The sequence below is a fragment of the Onychomys torridus genome, chromosome X (genome assembly GCF_903995425.1).
Source record: "Onychomys torridus chromosome X, mOncTor1.1, whole genome shotgun sequence".
Taxonomy (NCBI): Eukaryota; Metazoa; Chordata; class Mammalia; order Rodentia; family Cricetidae; genus Onychomys; species Onychomys torridus.
Window position 1 is genome coordinate 105,361,412 of NC_050466.1, and position 14,979 is coordinate 105,376,390.

The following is a 14,979-nucleotide window of genomic DNA, read 5'->3' on the forward strand; positions in this document are numbered from 1 at the left end:
CTGCTATATTCACTATTCTCCTGTAAATAATGTCATCACAATTGTTTCTGAAAAATTGATTAAAGGAATATTTGCAATCCTGTGTGGCCATCTAGGTACGTATGGGTGCATCTTCCAAAAGAATCATTAGAATTTGATGCACAATCATATCATAACTAGTAATTTGGGCTATACATTTTACTGTCTACAAATAAATATAGTTAGAATATTAGTCAAAATACTTTATTTTGTGTATTGTATTATACAGAACATATTGTTCATGTTTAGTATATGATATCCCTTTCCTCAATACCCATCACCACTCCTGCAACTATACACCTATTTAGTTGTGTCACAATGAAAGTCATATTTTATTGATGACTGATGTATACAATTTTATTTTTAAATTACAAGTATTTTAAACAGATTTAAATACATATAAATTATACTAACATACATGTTTCAGGTTGGGCTTATTTAGCTTCACATAATGATCTACACTTTCAAGCACATTGTAACAAATAACAATATTTCATTATTATTAATTGCAGAATAGTATTTTATTCTGTTTGTTTACCATATTTTCCTTATCCATTCATTAGATGATGGATATTTTGTTTTTATTTCATGGTTATTGTGAATAGAGTTTCAGTGGATGTGGAAATATAGATATCTCTTTAAAAAACTAATTTCACTTCCCATTGGATTTTTTTTTTTTTATTAACAAGCTAGAAAGATTGTTAATTCTCATGGCTGCTCCTTTTTGAGAAACATCTACAATGTATTCTTCAATGACTATACTAATTTACATTCTCTCTAGCAGTGTGTAAAACTTTCCTTTCTCCACATTCCTTTCATTGTCATATACATATGTGTGGTCAGGATTTAATACACATAAAATAAAATTAAACCAATAAAAAATGAAAACAAAGAAAAAAAATAACTTATGATACCTAGCTTTTTCATTTTATTTACCATGAACATTATGTTGAAGTAAATTAGATGGTATGAACTTTTCTTGCCATAGTCTCCAAATTTATAAATGTCTGATATTTCTTTTATTGTAGTGATCTGATTGTCAAAGTTATCTGAAGGCACTTCAGAGGCACTGCTCTCTGAAAAAATGCTAGTCACTATCTCACCACTCCTTTTGTGGTCCATGCTCTGTGTGTGTGTGTGTGTGTGTGTGTGTGTGTGTGTGTGTATGTGTGTCTTCATTCCTATTGAAGATCCTCTCTATGTTTTTAAGCTCCTCACATTTAAGGGCTCATCATGTTTAGATCTCTATATATTGTATTGTTTCTGTCTCATGCTCTACCTCCCACTTGGAACCCAGATTACAGCCTTCAGAAATTTTCTCCCGATAAACTGAACATTCTGAAGGGAACTGTGTATATTTCTTTGTGGATGGACTGCTGTGGATTTTATCACTATTGTTAGTATCTTTTAACAAGCATATACAAAGAAGAATGATGAAATAAAATTGTAATTAGTGTAAATGATACTACGAAAAACATGCTGCCAATGAATTCAATATGTAGAGCATACTTTCTTTAAATTCTATATCTTCCTGATTTAGTCTCCTGAATCCTTGGATTTTATGTGTATACTACTACACATAGTTTGTTGTGATATGCTTTATCATTTAAATTGCATGCAGCTCATCAGCTTACTGAAGAAAGTATACAAAATATTGGGATATAATTCAACCTTCTACTAGTGTAAGAGATTTTTCAGTAAGGAGAGCAGTTCACTTTTTAGCAACATTTTAGAACATCTTAGACTAGGAGTTTTTCTGTGGATAATTAAGTCTTTCCTAGTTTTAAAGTGTTATTGTTTTGTTACTGCATTTTATTATTTTGTAAACAATTGGCAATATGCATTATATTGCTAGACTTTGTTATTACTTTCATAACATCTTTGCACAGGTATTTAAAAAATGGTGTGAGACATTTCTCAAAGTATGCTTATTAAAATTTATATTAATAACTTCATTTTCATTCTGAAAAGATATTTTTAAATGAGCATTTGTTTTGAATTACAATCACTTTATTTCTTCTCCAATTAGAAATATTTTCATAATAAGATCATGAGTATAAATTGTTTATAAAAAGTTTTTCATATATATAATGAATGTATAAATTACAAAGCCCCTTGGACCTGGGCTTTTAAGTTATTTACAATGTCTAGTTTAAAATCACATGGTTTAGGAAGGGTTTTAAATGCTATGTAACTAACTACCTTCATGGTAAAAAGGAAAGTCTTCCCAGCAATGGCTATTTTCTCTGTGTCTTTATTTCCAGTAATACTTTATTTATTCATATCACATTAATGAAAACCAAATGATAGCTTTACAAATAGATCATAAAAATAAAAGAAAGATTTTGACCCATACATTAGGCCTCATTATAAAGTAAAATATGTTAAATTATGCATGTTAGCATCAAGATAGATATAATTTGAGTTTTTTCACAGTTTTGATTCATGGCACATTATAAACCTAACCTTGTAATTTTTAAAAGCCAAACTATTTTAAATATAGACAGACAATAACTTTCAAGTTTTAGATACATGGAGGAAACTTATAAAAATTATTTAAATATTTTGAACACATAATATTTCAGAAAGGATGAAAAGATGAAGTTCCACTCCTCAAAGTAAGTAATAATCAATTTTCTCTAGGAATAAGCTATATTATAGGTTATCCAGTCCTAATTAATCAATCCTAAACACATATGACTAGAATGACACAGTATATTTTGTGTGTCTGTGTGCATGAATGAATAAGATAATAATGAAAGAAGAGACCAATATTTTGAGAGAGATCAGATAGATGAAATTTGGATTGAGAGATCAAGAGGTGAAAATGATGTAAATACTGTACTCATGAATGAAATTTTCAAAAAAATGGAAATCCAGAGCAAGCACTGGGATAAGCTCAGAGAATCCTGTTGAAGAGAGGGAGGGAGGATTTTAACAGTCAGAGGGTTCAAGGTCATCACAAGGGAACCCACAGACTCTACTAACATGGGATCATAGGAGCTAACAGACTCTTGACAGAGAGCTATGGAGCATACATGGGACTGACCCAGGCCATCTACATATGTGTAACATCTCTATAGCTTGATCTAGTTGTGGGACTCCTAACAGTGGGAGCAAGGACTGCCATTAAAGTTTGTCTGGCATCCAGGAACTTATTCCTCATGCTGGGTTGCTTAGCTGAGCCTTAATCCAAGGGGAGGAGTTCAATCCTACCTCAATTTGATATGCTATTAAGTTGATAGTTTTTTGTGCTGAAATGTGATTTTATTTGTATGTTAATAAATCAAAGTGCCTGGGGGTCAAAGCTAATAGCAAGCCATAGCAGTGGTACCACATGGCCTTAATCCAATCACATGACAGGCAGAGTCTGTGTGTTCAAGGACATAGCTAGCTTGGAGATATACACCTTCAATCTCAATACCAACCACAGACACCTGGACGTCTGTACAGACAGGCAGTGAGGAGGAAGATATGTAGTTGGGTTTACAACCAATGAGAAGGCAGAACAGAAAGTCTAGATGCACAGGACGCAGGACTCTTTCTCAGGGGAAGGACAGCAGTGGCAGTGGGTGGTAAGAAGGCAGTTTTAGTCTCAGCTCTTAGATACTGCTCTGACCTCTTGGGCTTTTAACTCTGCATTTGGCTCTGTGTTTCTTATTTAATATGACTATTACATATACATGCTATGCTTTATTGACACCCAGGGGAGGCCTACCCTTTTCTGAACAGAAACAAAAGAGGTCTGGCTTGGCCTGCCTGGGGGGAAGTTGGAGAAGGGAATGGAAGAAGAGGAGGAAAAGGAAACTGTGGTTGGGATGCAAAATAAATAAATAAATTTAATTAAAAATAATAAATACATATACAGAAAATTCTATCTTTTTATTGATGTATTTCTCTCACAGTGATTTAACATGATTATGTCAAAGTTTTGGTTTACTTGAATACAGAAACTGAAGATACTTTCTCAAGGGGTGTGCTCTACACATTTATGTCTACTTTGACAAAGCCTTACAACTTTTCAAATAAGACTCATATAAACTTTTAATTTTTGATTTCGCACAACTTCAAACTCTTGGGAAGAGGATCTCAATGAGAGATTGTTTAGATCAGGTTATCTTTGGGGCATTTATATAATGGAATGCCTTACATAGCTTAATTGAAGTGGGGAGAATCAGGACACTGTGGAATGTACCATTCCCTGGTTTGCAACATGGACTATAAAAAAGTAGAGAAAAGTTGCTGTGGGATGTTCTGTATGCCAAATGTGTTCCTCTGATTGGTTAGTAAATAAAACACTGATTGGCCAGTAGCCAGGCAGGACAAGAGAGAAAAGAATGCAAGGAAGTGGAAGCCTGATGGGGGAGACCTGCCAGCTGCCACCATGACAAGTGAGGTGTAAGGTACCGGTAAGCCATAAGCTATATGGCAGAGTATAGATTAATAGAAATGGGTTAATTTAAGATAGAAGTTGCTAGCAAGAAGCCTGAGCCATAAGTCCAAACAGTTTAAATAATATAAGTGTCTGTGTGTTTATTTTGTAAGTGGGCTACCAGACTGCTGAGGCTTGGTGGGACCTGGAGAAAAGCTCTCTAGCTACAAAACCTATAAGGGCAGTAAACATACATGCATTCATTTTTCTCTGGTCATGACTATGATATTATGTATATAGTTGCTCCAAGTTCCTGGTCCTTTATTCCCCATATTAACATTGTATAACCTATAATTTATTTCTAAAATAAACACCTTTTTTACTATGTTGTTTTTGTCTTGAGATTTCACTAAAACGAAATTAATGAAATTAGAATAAACTCCTTTCACATTTACTGTTTTGCTGAAGAATAACTGATTTCATATTGGACAATCAAATAGATATAAATCACTCATTTAGTGATTAAACACTTAAGTTTACCTATGAAGGCCAGATAGGCAGGTAGGTATGTGATGACAGTGTTCTTTCACTTGAACTTATAACATAGATTTTCCTTCTAAATTAAGTGCTTAAACTCAAAATAATGAGTTTTGGTTAACAAATTAAACAGCAAATATTTGATGATCACAGTGGTTAAATTGATTTATACAAATTATAAACACAATATTAATAAAAAAATGTTTAACTATGAAAAAATAAATATTTCATATAGTAGGTTATAATTGTGGCAGATGTTACAGAAAAGAAACAGAAATTGGAAGTTAAAAGAGCAACAAGCAGCTTCCTTACACGCCTGAACTCCCATCTGGACCAGAGGTGAGTGCCTGGGTTATAGCCCGAGAGGCAACTGCACCTGGGTCCCACCGCTGGACACAGGCCACTCTGGGAGGACCTGACCAGCTTGGCTCCAGTTTCCTGCCAATCGGCAGGCCCTGCGGGAAGGCTCCCCTACTCCAAGACTGCAAGCAGACACTGCAGTCTCCACACCCTAACCCTACACCCATCTGCCAGAGACCCCTGGCAATTCCTGAGAATCAGAGACCAGCCCCAAGCTTCCATCCTGCCCTGGAACTCCCATCTGGACAAGAGGAGCTCCCATCTGGAAAAAATAAGGAGACATCAGGGACTTCCTGAGACCCAGAGTCCAGGCCCCCAGCTCCTATGCGGCCAGCACTCTCATCTGGACCACCGCTCCCATCTGGCCCAGAGCTTCCATTGGAACAGAGAGAGGCTCTCTAAATATGTCAGCTCTCTCTGGACCAAGTACACTGATAAGACCAAGAACGAACACAAGAGGAGATGGACAGACGTCAAGGTAGAACTACATACAACAAAATAAAGAGCAATACAGCATCACCAGAACCTAGCCATTCTCCAACAGCTAGACCTGAACGTCAAAGAATGGAAGAAGAAGAAGAAAACAACCTTATAAGTAACATCATGAAGAGGCTAAGCCTTATATAGAAGAAATCAAAAATAAAGTAGAGGAACAGACAAACAAAAAATGGGAAGAAAGCTATAAAAAACTAGAGCAAAGGACAATTAAAGCAGAAGAAAACAATAAATCCTTGAACGAAAACCATGAAAAAAAAAACAAGGGAGACAATCCAAGACCTGAAGAGGGAAATAGAAAAAATGAAGAAGACACTAGCAGAAGGAATGTTGGAAATAGAAAATCTGAGTAAACAAACAGGAACTCCAGAGGCAAGTATAACCAACAGAATGCAAGAGATGTAACAGAGGATCTCTAGTGTTGAAGATAGGTTAGAAGAAATAGATTCTTCAGTCAAAGAAAACACTAAAACCAACAAAGTCATGACCCAAAATGTCCAAGAAATTTGGGACACCATGAAAAGACCAAACCTACAAATAATAGGGATAGAGTTGACTACCAACTCAAAGGCACAGAAAATATATTTAACAAGATCATAGAAGAAAACTTTCCCAACATAAAGAAGGAAATGCCTATGAAGATACAGGAAGCCTATAGAACACCAAACATACTAGACCCCCCAAAAAATGTCCCCTTGCCACATAATAATTAAACAACTAAATGTACAGAATAAAGAAAGAATACTAAGGGCAGCAAAGGAAAAAGGCCAAGTGACTTATAAAGGCAAACCCATCAGAATAACACCCGATTTATCAATGGAGACTTTGAAAGCCAGAAGAACTTGGACAGATATAATGCAGACACTAAGAGACCATGGATGCCAGCCTAGACTAATATACCCAGCAAAACTTTCAATCATCATAGATGGAGTGAACAAGACCTTCCAAGACAAAACCAGATTTAAACAATATTTATCCACAAACCCAGCACTACAGAAAGCACTAGAAGGAAAATTCCAACCTACTGAAGACAGATACACCCATGAAAACACAGGCAATAGATAACACCACAGCAGGAAACCCCAAAGAAGAGAAGTACACACATACTACCACCAAAAAATAAAAATAACAACAGGAATGAACAATAACTGGTCATTAATATCCCTTAAGGTCAATGGACTTAATTCACCTATAAAAAGACACAGACTAACAGAATGGATACGAAAACAGGAACCATCTTTCTGCTGCATACAAGAAACACTTCTCAAATTCAAAGACAGACACCTCCTAAGAATAAAAGGCTGGGAAAAGACTTTCTAATCAAATGGTCTTAAGAAGCAAGCTGGAGTATCCATCCTAATATTCAGCAAAATAGATTTCAACTAAAATCAATCCAAAGAGATGATGAAAGGCATTACATACTCATTGTAGGAAAGATCCACCAAGATGAAGTTTCAATTCTGAATATTTATGCCCCAAACACAGGGGCACCCACATATGTAAAAGAAACATTACTAAAGCATAAATCACATATAAAACCCCACACATTAATAGTGGGAGACTTCAACACCCCACTTTCACCTCTGGACAGATAGGCCAAATTGAAACTTAACAGAGACATAAAGGACTTAACTGATGTTATGGCTCAAATGGACTTAATCTATATCTACAGAACATTCCACCCAAACAAAAAATAATACACCTTCTTCTCAGCACCCCATGGAACCTTCTCTAAAACTGACCACATACTTGGCCACAAAGCAAATCTCAACAGATACAAAACAATTGGAATAACCTCCTGTGTTCTATTGGACCACCATGGTTTAAAGTTAGATTTCAACAACAGAAAAAAACTACAGAAATCCTCCAATCTCATGGAAACTGAATAATGCTCAGTTGAATGACCAATGGCTTAGGGAAGAAAGAAAGAAAGAAAGAAAGAAAGAAAGAAAGAAAGAAAGAAAGAAAGAAAGAAAGAAAGAAAGAAAGAAAGAAAGAAAGAAAGACTTCCTAGAGATCAATGAAAATGAATACACCACATAGCCAAACTTATGGGATACTAGGAAAGCAGTGATAAGAGGGAAATACATAGCACTGAATGCCCACATAAAGAAGCTGGATAAATCTCATGCTAGTGACTTGATGGCACACCTGAAAGCCCTTGAACAGGAAGAAGCAAAGTCTCCCAGGAGGAACAGACGTCAGGAAATTATCAAATTGAGACCTGAACTCAATAAAATAGAAATAAAGAGAACAATACAAAGGATTAACAAAACAAAGAGTTGGTTCTCTGAGAAGATCAAAAAGATAGAAAAGCCCTTATCCAAACTAACCAAAAGACAGAGAGAGAGCATCCAAATTAACAAAATCAGAAATGAAAGGGGGACATAACAACAGACAATGAGGAAATCCAGAGAATCATCAGGTCATACTTCAAAAACCTCAACTCTATGAAACTGGAAAATCTAAACAAAATGGATAATTTTCTGGATAGGTACCACATATCTAAGTTAAATCAAGAACAGTTAAACCATTTAAACAGTCCAATAACTCTTAAGGAAACAGAATCAGTCATTAAAAGTCTCCCAACCAAAAAAGCCCTGGACCAGATGGTTTCACTGCAGAATTCTACCAGATCTTCAAAGAAGACTTAATACCAATACTCTTTAATTTGTTCCACACAATAGAAGCAGAAAGAATATTACCAAACTCCTTCTATGAGGCTACAATTACCCTGATTCCTAAACCAAACAAAGATGCAACAAAGAAAGATAAATTCAGACTGATCTCCCTCATGAACATTGATGCAAAAATACTCAAAAAAATTCTGGCAGACTCCAAGAAGACATCAAAACAATTATCCACCATGATCAAGTAGACTTCATCCCAGGGATGCAACAGTGGTTCAACATACAAAAGTCCGTTAATGTAATACAAACTCAAAGAAAAAAAAAAAAACGCATGATCATCTCACTAGATGCCGAAAAGGCATTTGACAAAATCTAACACCCCTTCATGATAAAGGTCTTGGAGCAATCAGGAATAAAGGGAACATACCTAAACATAATAAAGGCAATCTACAGCAAGCCAACAGCCAACATCAAATTAAATGGAGAGAAACTCAAGGCAATACCACTGAAATCAGGAACAAGGCAAAGCTGTCCCCTCTCCCCCTACTTATTCAATATATTACTTGAAGTTCTAGCCAGAGCTATAAGACAATATAAAGAGACTAAGGGGATACAAATTGGAAAGGAAGAATTCAAGCTTTCCCTATTTGCAGATGACATGTTAGTATACATGAGTGACCCCAAAAATTCAACCAAGGAACTGATACAGCTAATAAAAACCTTTAGCAACTTAGCAGGATACAAGATCAACTCAAAAAAATCAGTAGCCCTTCTATATACAGTAGACAAACAGGCTGAGAAGGAAATCATGGATACATCACCCTTTACAATAGCCACATATGATATAAAATACCTTGGAGTTATGCTAACTAAGCATGTGAAGGACCTATATGACAAGAACTTTAAGCCCCTGGAAAAAGAAATTGAAGAAGATATGAGAAAATGAAAAGATCTCCCATACTCATGGATAGGCAGGATTACCATAGTAAAAATGTCGATCTTACCAAAAGCAATCTACAGATTCAATGCAATTCCCATCAAATTACCAACACAATTCTTCACAGATCTAGAAAGAATAATACTCAACTTCATTTGGAAAAACAAAAAACCCAGGATAGCCAAAAGAATCCTGTACAATAAAACAACCTATGGAGGCATCACAATCTCTGACCTCAAGCTCTACTATAGAGCTACTGCAATAAAAACAGCTTGGTACTGGCAAAAAATCTGACAGGTGGACCAATGGAATCAAATTGAAGACCCTGACATTAACCCGCACACCTATGAACATATAATTTTTGACAAAGAAGCCAAAAATGTACAATTGAAAAAAGAAAGCATCTTCAACAAATGGTGCTGTCATAACTGGATGTCAATGTGTAGGAGGCTTCAAATAGATCCGTATCTGTCACTGTGCACAAAATTTAAATCCAAGTGGATCAAAGACCTCAACATAAATCCAGCTACTCTGAACCTGATAGTAGAGAAAGTAGGAAGTACTCTTGAATGCATTGGCACCGGAGATCACTTTCTAAATATAACACCAGTAGCACAGACACTGAGAGAAACAATCAAACAATGGGACCTGTTGAAACTGAGAAGCTTTTGTAGAGCAAAGCACACGGTCAACAAGACAATGCTGGCAATGGTGGAGAGAAAGCCTGATCTGACCTAGTCTGTGATCAGATGACTAAACACCCTAACAGTCGTCTTGGAACTCTCATCCAATAACTGATGGAAGTGGATGCAGAGATTCATAGCCAGGCTCCAGGTGGAGCTCCAGGTGTCCAACTGTCCAGAAAGAGGAGGGTCTGCAAGAGCATGAATTGTTGAATCCAAGATTGCAAAAAACACAGGGACAAATAGCCAAACAAATGGAAGCACATGAATAATGAACCAAAGGCTGTGGAGCCCCCAGCTGGACCAGGCCCTCTGGATAAGTGAGACCACTGAATAGCTTGATTTGCTTGGGAGGCATCCAGTCTGTGGGACCTGGATCTGTCCTTAGTGCATGAGCTGGCTGCTTGGAACCTTGGGCTTATTCAGGGACACTTTGCTCAGTGTGGAAGGAGGGAACTGGACCTGCCTGTACTGAATACACCAGGTTTAAATGAATCCCCAGGGGTGCCTTGATCCTGGAGGACATGGGAATGGAGGGAAGGGGCTGGGGGGGAAGGTGGGTATGGGGGCGGGAGGGGTGAGGACAGGGCAACCCATGGCTGATGTATAAAATTTAAAACACATAATAATAAAGAAAAAATGTATTTTATAAAACAAAGTAAATAAATAAATAAATAGAGTAGCATGTGGGAAAAAAAGCTACAAGCTTCCTTAAATATAAGGAAATAGTATAAATTCTATGAAACAATCAATTTAAGTTAACAATAAAAATTTTACTATAATGTTTACAAATCAGAGCTGTGAACTTCATTAAATTATGTATATCACAAATATGAAATCTGTTCTCTTATTAGTGGTAATCATAGGATAGATAGGATAAAAATGAATACTGTTCTAACTAGCATTGTTCTAATATTTATTTTTGGGTTAGTATGTATATAGATAGATAAACATATAAAAGATAGATTAACTGATTGATGATAGATGATAATTAGATTGATAGATTTTTAAGTTATATCTGCCAACCCTTGCAGACACTAATTCTTCACATAGTAAGTAGCAAACATATCCAATCTTTCTTCTGCTTCCTAATATAGAAGAATAAAAAATGGAAAGAGAATAATTTGGCTTGCTAATATCTTTTAGGCCCCCATCTACACTACAACATATATAGGCTGATAAATAATTGTACAGTAGTTAAGTTTCAGTCAGTTTATTTTTAATTAAATGCTTCACGATTTTTTTTATGTCATCATTGTGTTGGGACTTTGCCAATTTTCTGTTATTCTATGTTTAGTATGTTGTAATACTGCAATAAGCATTCTATTCAGTTCTGTTGCCCTTGTACTAAAACTATGGATGCCAGCTCAAACATACTAAATGTTAGATCATTAAATGATGATACCACAGACATGTTTTGTTTGCCAATTTTCTGTGTTATTCTATGTTTAATATGTTGCAATACTGCAATAAGCATTCTATTCAGTTCTGTTGCCCTTGTACTAAAACTATGGATGCCAGCTCAAACATACTAAATGTTAGATCATTAAATGATGATACCACAGACATGTTTTGTTAAGGGTTTGTGGAATTTCCATTTAAATACATATACAAATGTGTTGGCATGGGGAATTCAGAGCCTCTATGCTTATACCATCAATGATAGGAGAACCATAAAAATCACATGTCTATTCTATTAGACCAGTTGTTATTCTAGGAGAAATGGCTAATGAATATGCCATTTCCACTCAGCTGCACTTTTCTCTGGGATGAGAGATGTTGATATTACCTTTTATTTTTACATTTTACAGTAAGAATTTATAGCTCTTGAGAAGTGTAACTATAGCCTTCTGTATAAGTTCATGTATGCTTACATAAATGTTAGAAAAGCATATGTTTTTCATAAACTGTTTATATAGAAAATTTCATTATTCCTGTAACTGAAAAAAAAAAAGAAAACTAATGCTTTTTTGCCATTCATCTCTGGGTCTTATGAGTTTCTGTGTTTCAGTTTAAAACTGAATGTCAAGAATATAATCCACAGACTCTCCCACTGGCAATATTTGATTTTCATGCTTTACATTGCCTGAGTAGGTCCATTAGTCTATGTAGCTTGACATTGCCTCTCCATTGCTTATTTCAAATCCAAACTGTTGCATTCCTTGTTATTGATGAAACCAGCTAACTCAAGCATTATTATAGAAAGTACTACTATACCTCTGGCTATATCGGCCAATTAGCATTTTGAAGTATTTATGTGGAGTTTTTCACAGTTTATTTGCTCAGTGATTATGCAGTGCAATGTCAAATAAAAAGAAATAAATGTATAAATAAATGCTATACTGAATCAGAGTCCTCTTTTGGGACAATTGAATATATTATAGTTAAGATCAGTATAACTTTCATGGTCTTTTCAGTTTTGAATTTGTTTACCATTCAAAATGCATTTTAATGCAAAATATCACTACATACATAATAATAACTTGCTTTTATTCATCTACTAGCATTCTGACCCAAATTCCCTGGAATTGATAATTCACTAATTTCTATAAAAATTTTCTCCTTTTTTTTTTTTCATGACACCTACTTTTTACCCTTTCTTGGTCTGCCTCTCTTTAGAATATTATTCTGGAAACATAATACCATTTTCTATATTGATTTATTATATATAAGTATATTTTAATTTGCATGCTGCCTGTTATTGAAATGCTGTATTTATTTTCCTGAATATTGATTATTTCACCTAACAAAATCATATTTAGTTCTCTTTTTATATGAGTATAATAATTATATTTTTCTTAAAGGAATACCAACAAAAGTTAGGGAATATACTTGCCTTTAAAGAATTTTCCCGTACTTGGAGACCAAAGCCTTCAGTTCACACAGTGATTACAGCAGTTAAATATAATATTTTTAACTAACTTCTCAAATCTAGAAACAATCTTCTTTCAAAACTATTTGTGTCTCTATGCCTTGCACAGCCTTGGTGCAGTGGGAAGGGTCTTGGACCTGCCTAGTCTCAGTGTGCTGTGCTCTGCTGACTCCCCATGGGAGAACTCAATTTGGGGGATGTAGGGATGTGGGGTGGCTTGGGAAAGAGGGCTGGGGGTGGGAGGAGAGAGGAAGGGGATCTGTGGGTGGTTTGTGGACTGAGTAGAAAATTTCTTAATAAAGAATAAAACTAAAAAATGTCTATTTGTGACTCTATATGTCTGTAAGTACAAACACATGGTAAGAAGGTTCATAAATTAGGATATGAATTGATATAGATATTATTTTTATAAAAAACAGTAAAATATCTTCTATTCTTTAATATATTACCTTAATTACATGATATTTAGCATTAATTCTCCACAAGTCTTTAAAAAGATTTTAGAATTTTTCAGGAATTACTAGTTCTTCAGTATCTATCACCCCCATAATAAACAATGTCAGCTTTTTCCCCTGTGATTGAGATGGATCTGAGTTTACCCTGGAGGATTACCTTTGGAATTTCTTGCACTATTCTGATTCCCATTTATTCAAAGCAGAAATTTATTCAGCATTTTATCTGGACAATGAATTGTTTATATGCCTTTGCACTTTAAACTGTAGCTGTAAGAAACTATTAATAAATATAAGTTTCTCAAATCCCATTTAAGTGAAATCAAGGAGGTGGGGTCCAGAAATCAAGTAGTTTGTTTCCTTTTGTTTCTCAATGTAAAAACAGGTATAATTCTTAGAAAGACTGCATCAGGCATTGATAGGAAGCCTTTGAAATGTGGAATGGGCAAGGCCCATCTTGTTAGGTTGTCCTGAATTGAAAGGAAAAAAAAAAGTTCTAGTGAGTCAAGATAACCAAAGTAAAATAAAAACAATCCTCAATGTGCATAACTTTCTATCTAAAATAGCATTAAAATGTGGGACAAGAACCAATTTCTTTCATAAATAGAATGGTAAGACAAACATCATGACAAGTCAACCCTGGTTGTGGTAGAAAGTAGAAATGTGCTAGCAGCAGAAAGAAAGGGCTTGTTTTAGAAATGCCTTCTCCTTCTCAGAGATGCACAGGCTTCCTTGATCTGTCTGCAAAGCACATAAAGAAGGCAGAAAAGAGATTTTCTATATAATATATGTCTGAAGGACACAAACAAAATAGAAACAAAGAGCAGTACAAAACACTTAAAATCAAGTCTTCATAGAGAAGTGGAAACCTATCTGAAAAACAAAATGATTATATTTTGAATGTGTAGATTAAAAAACAAAATCTAGTGATATAAATTTTTTTGAAGTTGAGGATCGAACCCAGGGCCTTTTGCTTACTAGGCAAATGCTCTACCACTGAGCTAAATCCCTGACCTTGCTATCAATTTTTACTCCACAATGGTCATAAATAAAACAGAACCATAAACAACAACTAAAGTAACTCATATAGAGATGTTATTAGAGATATTACTTGACACAATAAAATGTATTTAGGATGCAACCAAAATCATTCATCATGAAAAAAACAAGTCTAATTTGAATGTATAATTAATTAGACAATAGCAAGATAATACAAATTTGAATTATCTGAAAAGAAATAAAAATTATTCATTCACAACTGAAAACTCTGTTGGAAAAATGAAAGATGAATATAGAAATTCTTACCAAAGAAATAGGGAATACAATAAGAAACCTAAGTACCTAAGTAGAATATATACATATATATATATATATCAAAAGAATGTGAAATACGAAATATTAAAAGCTTGCTGGAAGTACTCAAAAATGGAGTTGAGAAAACAAAAATATTAGGAATAAACATTAAGATAGAGCTGATCACTAGAGACTAAAGAACCTGAAAAAAAAAAGTAAAACTTTAAAAACCTCCGTGATAATACTAAATGGTTTAGGTTTCATATATTGGAATTTTTGGAAGACAAGAAATATGAAGACCTGAAATAATGATTTGAGAATTCATAATGG

At 34.8% G+C, this 14,979-nt stretch overlaps 1 non-coding gene across 1 annotated transcript; it reads right to left on the minus strand.

The window, feature by feature from the left end:
• Positions 1–14,295: 14,295 nt before the first annotated feature.
• On the minus strand, positions 14,296–14,362 carry Trnat-agu. Its single transcript has one exon. It is a non-coding gene; the product is annotated as a tRNA-Thr (tRNA).
• Positions 14,363–14,979: the final 617 nt, after the last annotated feature.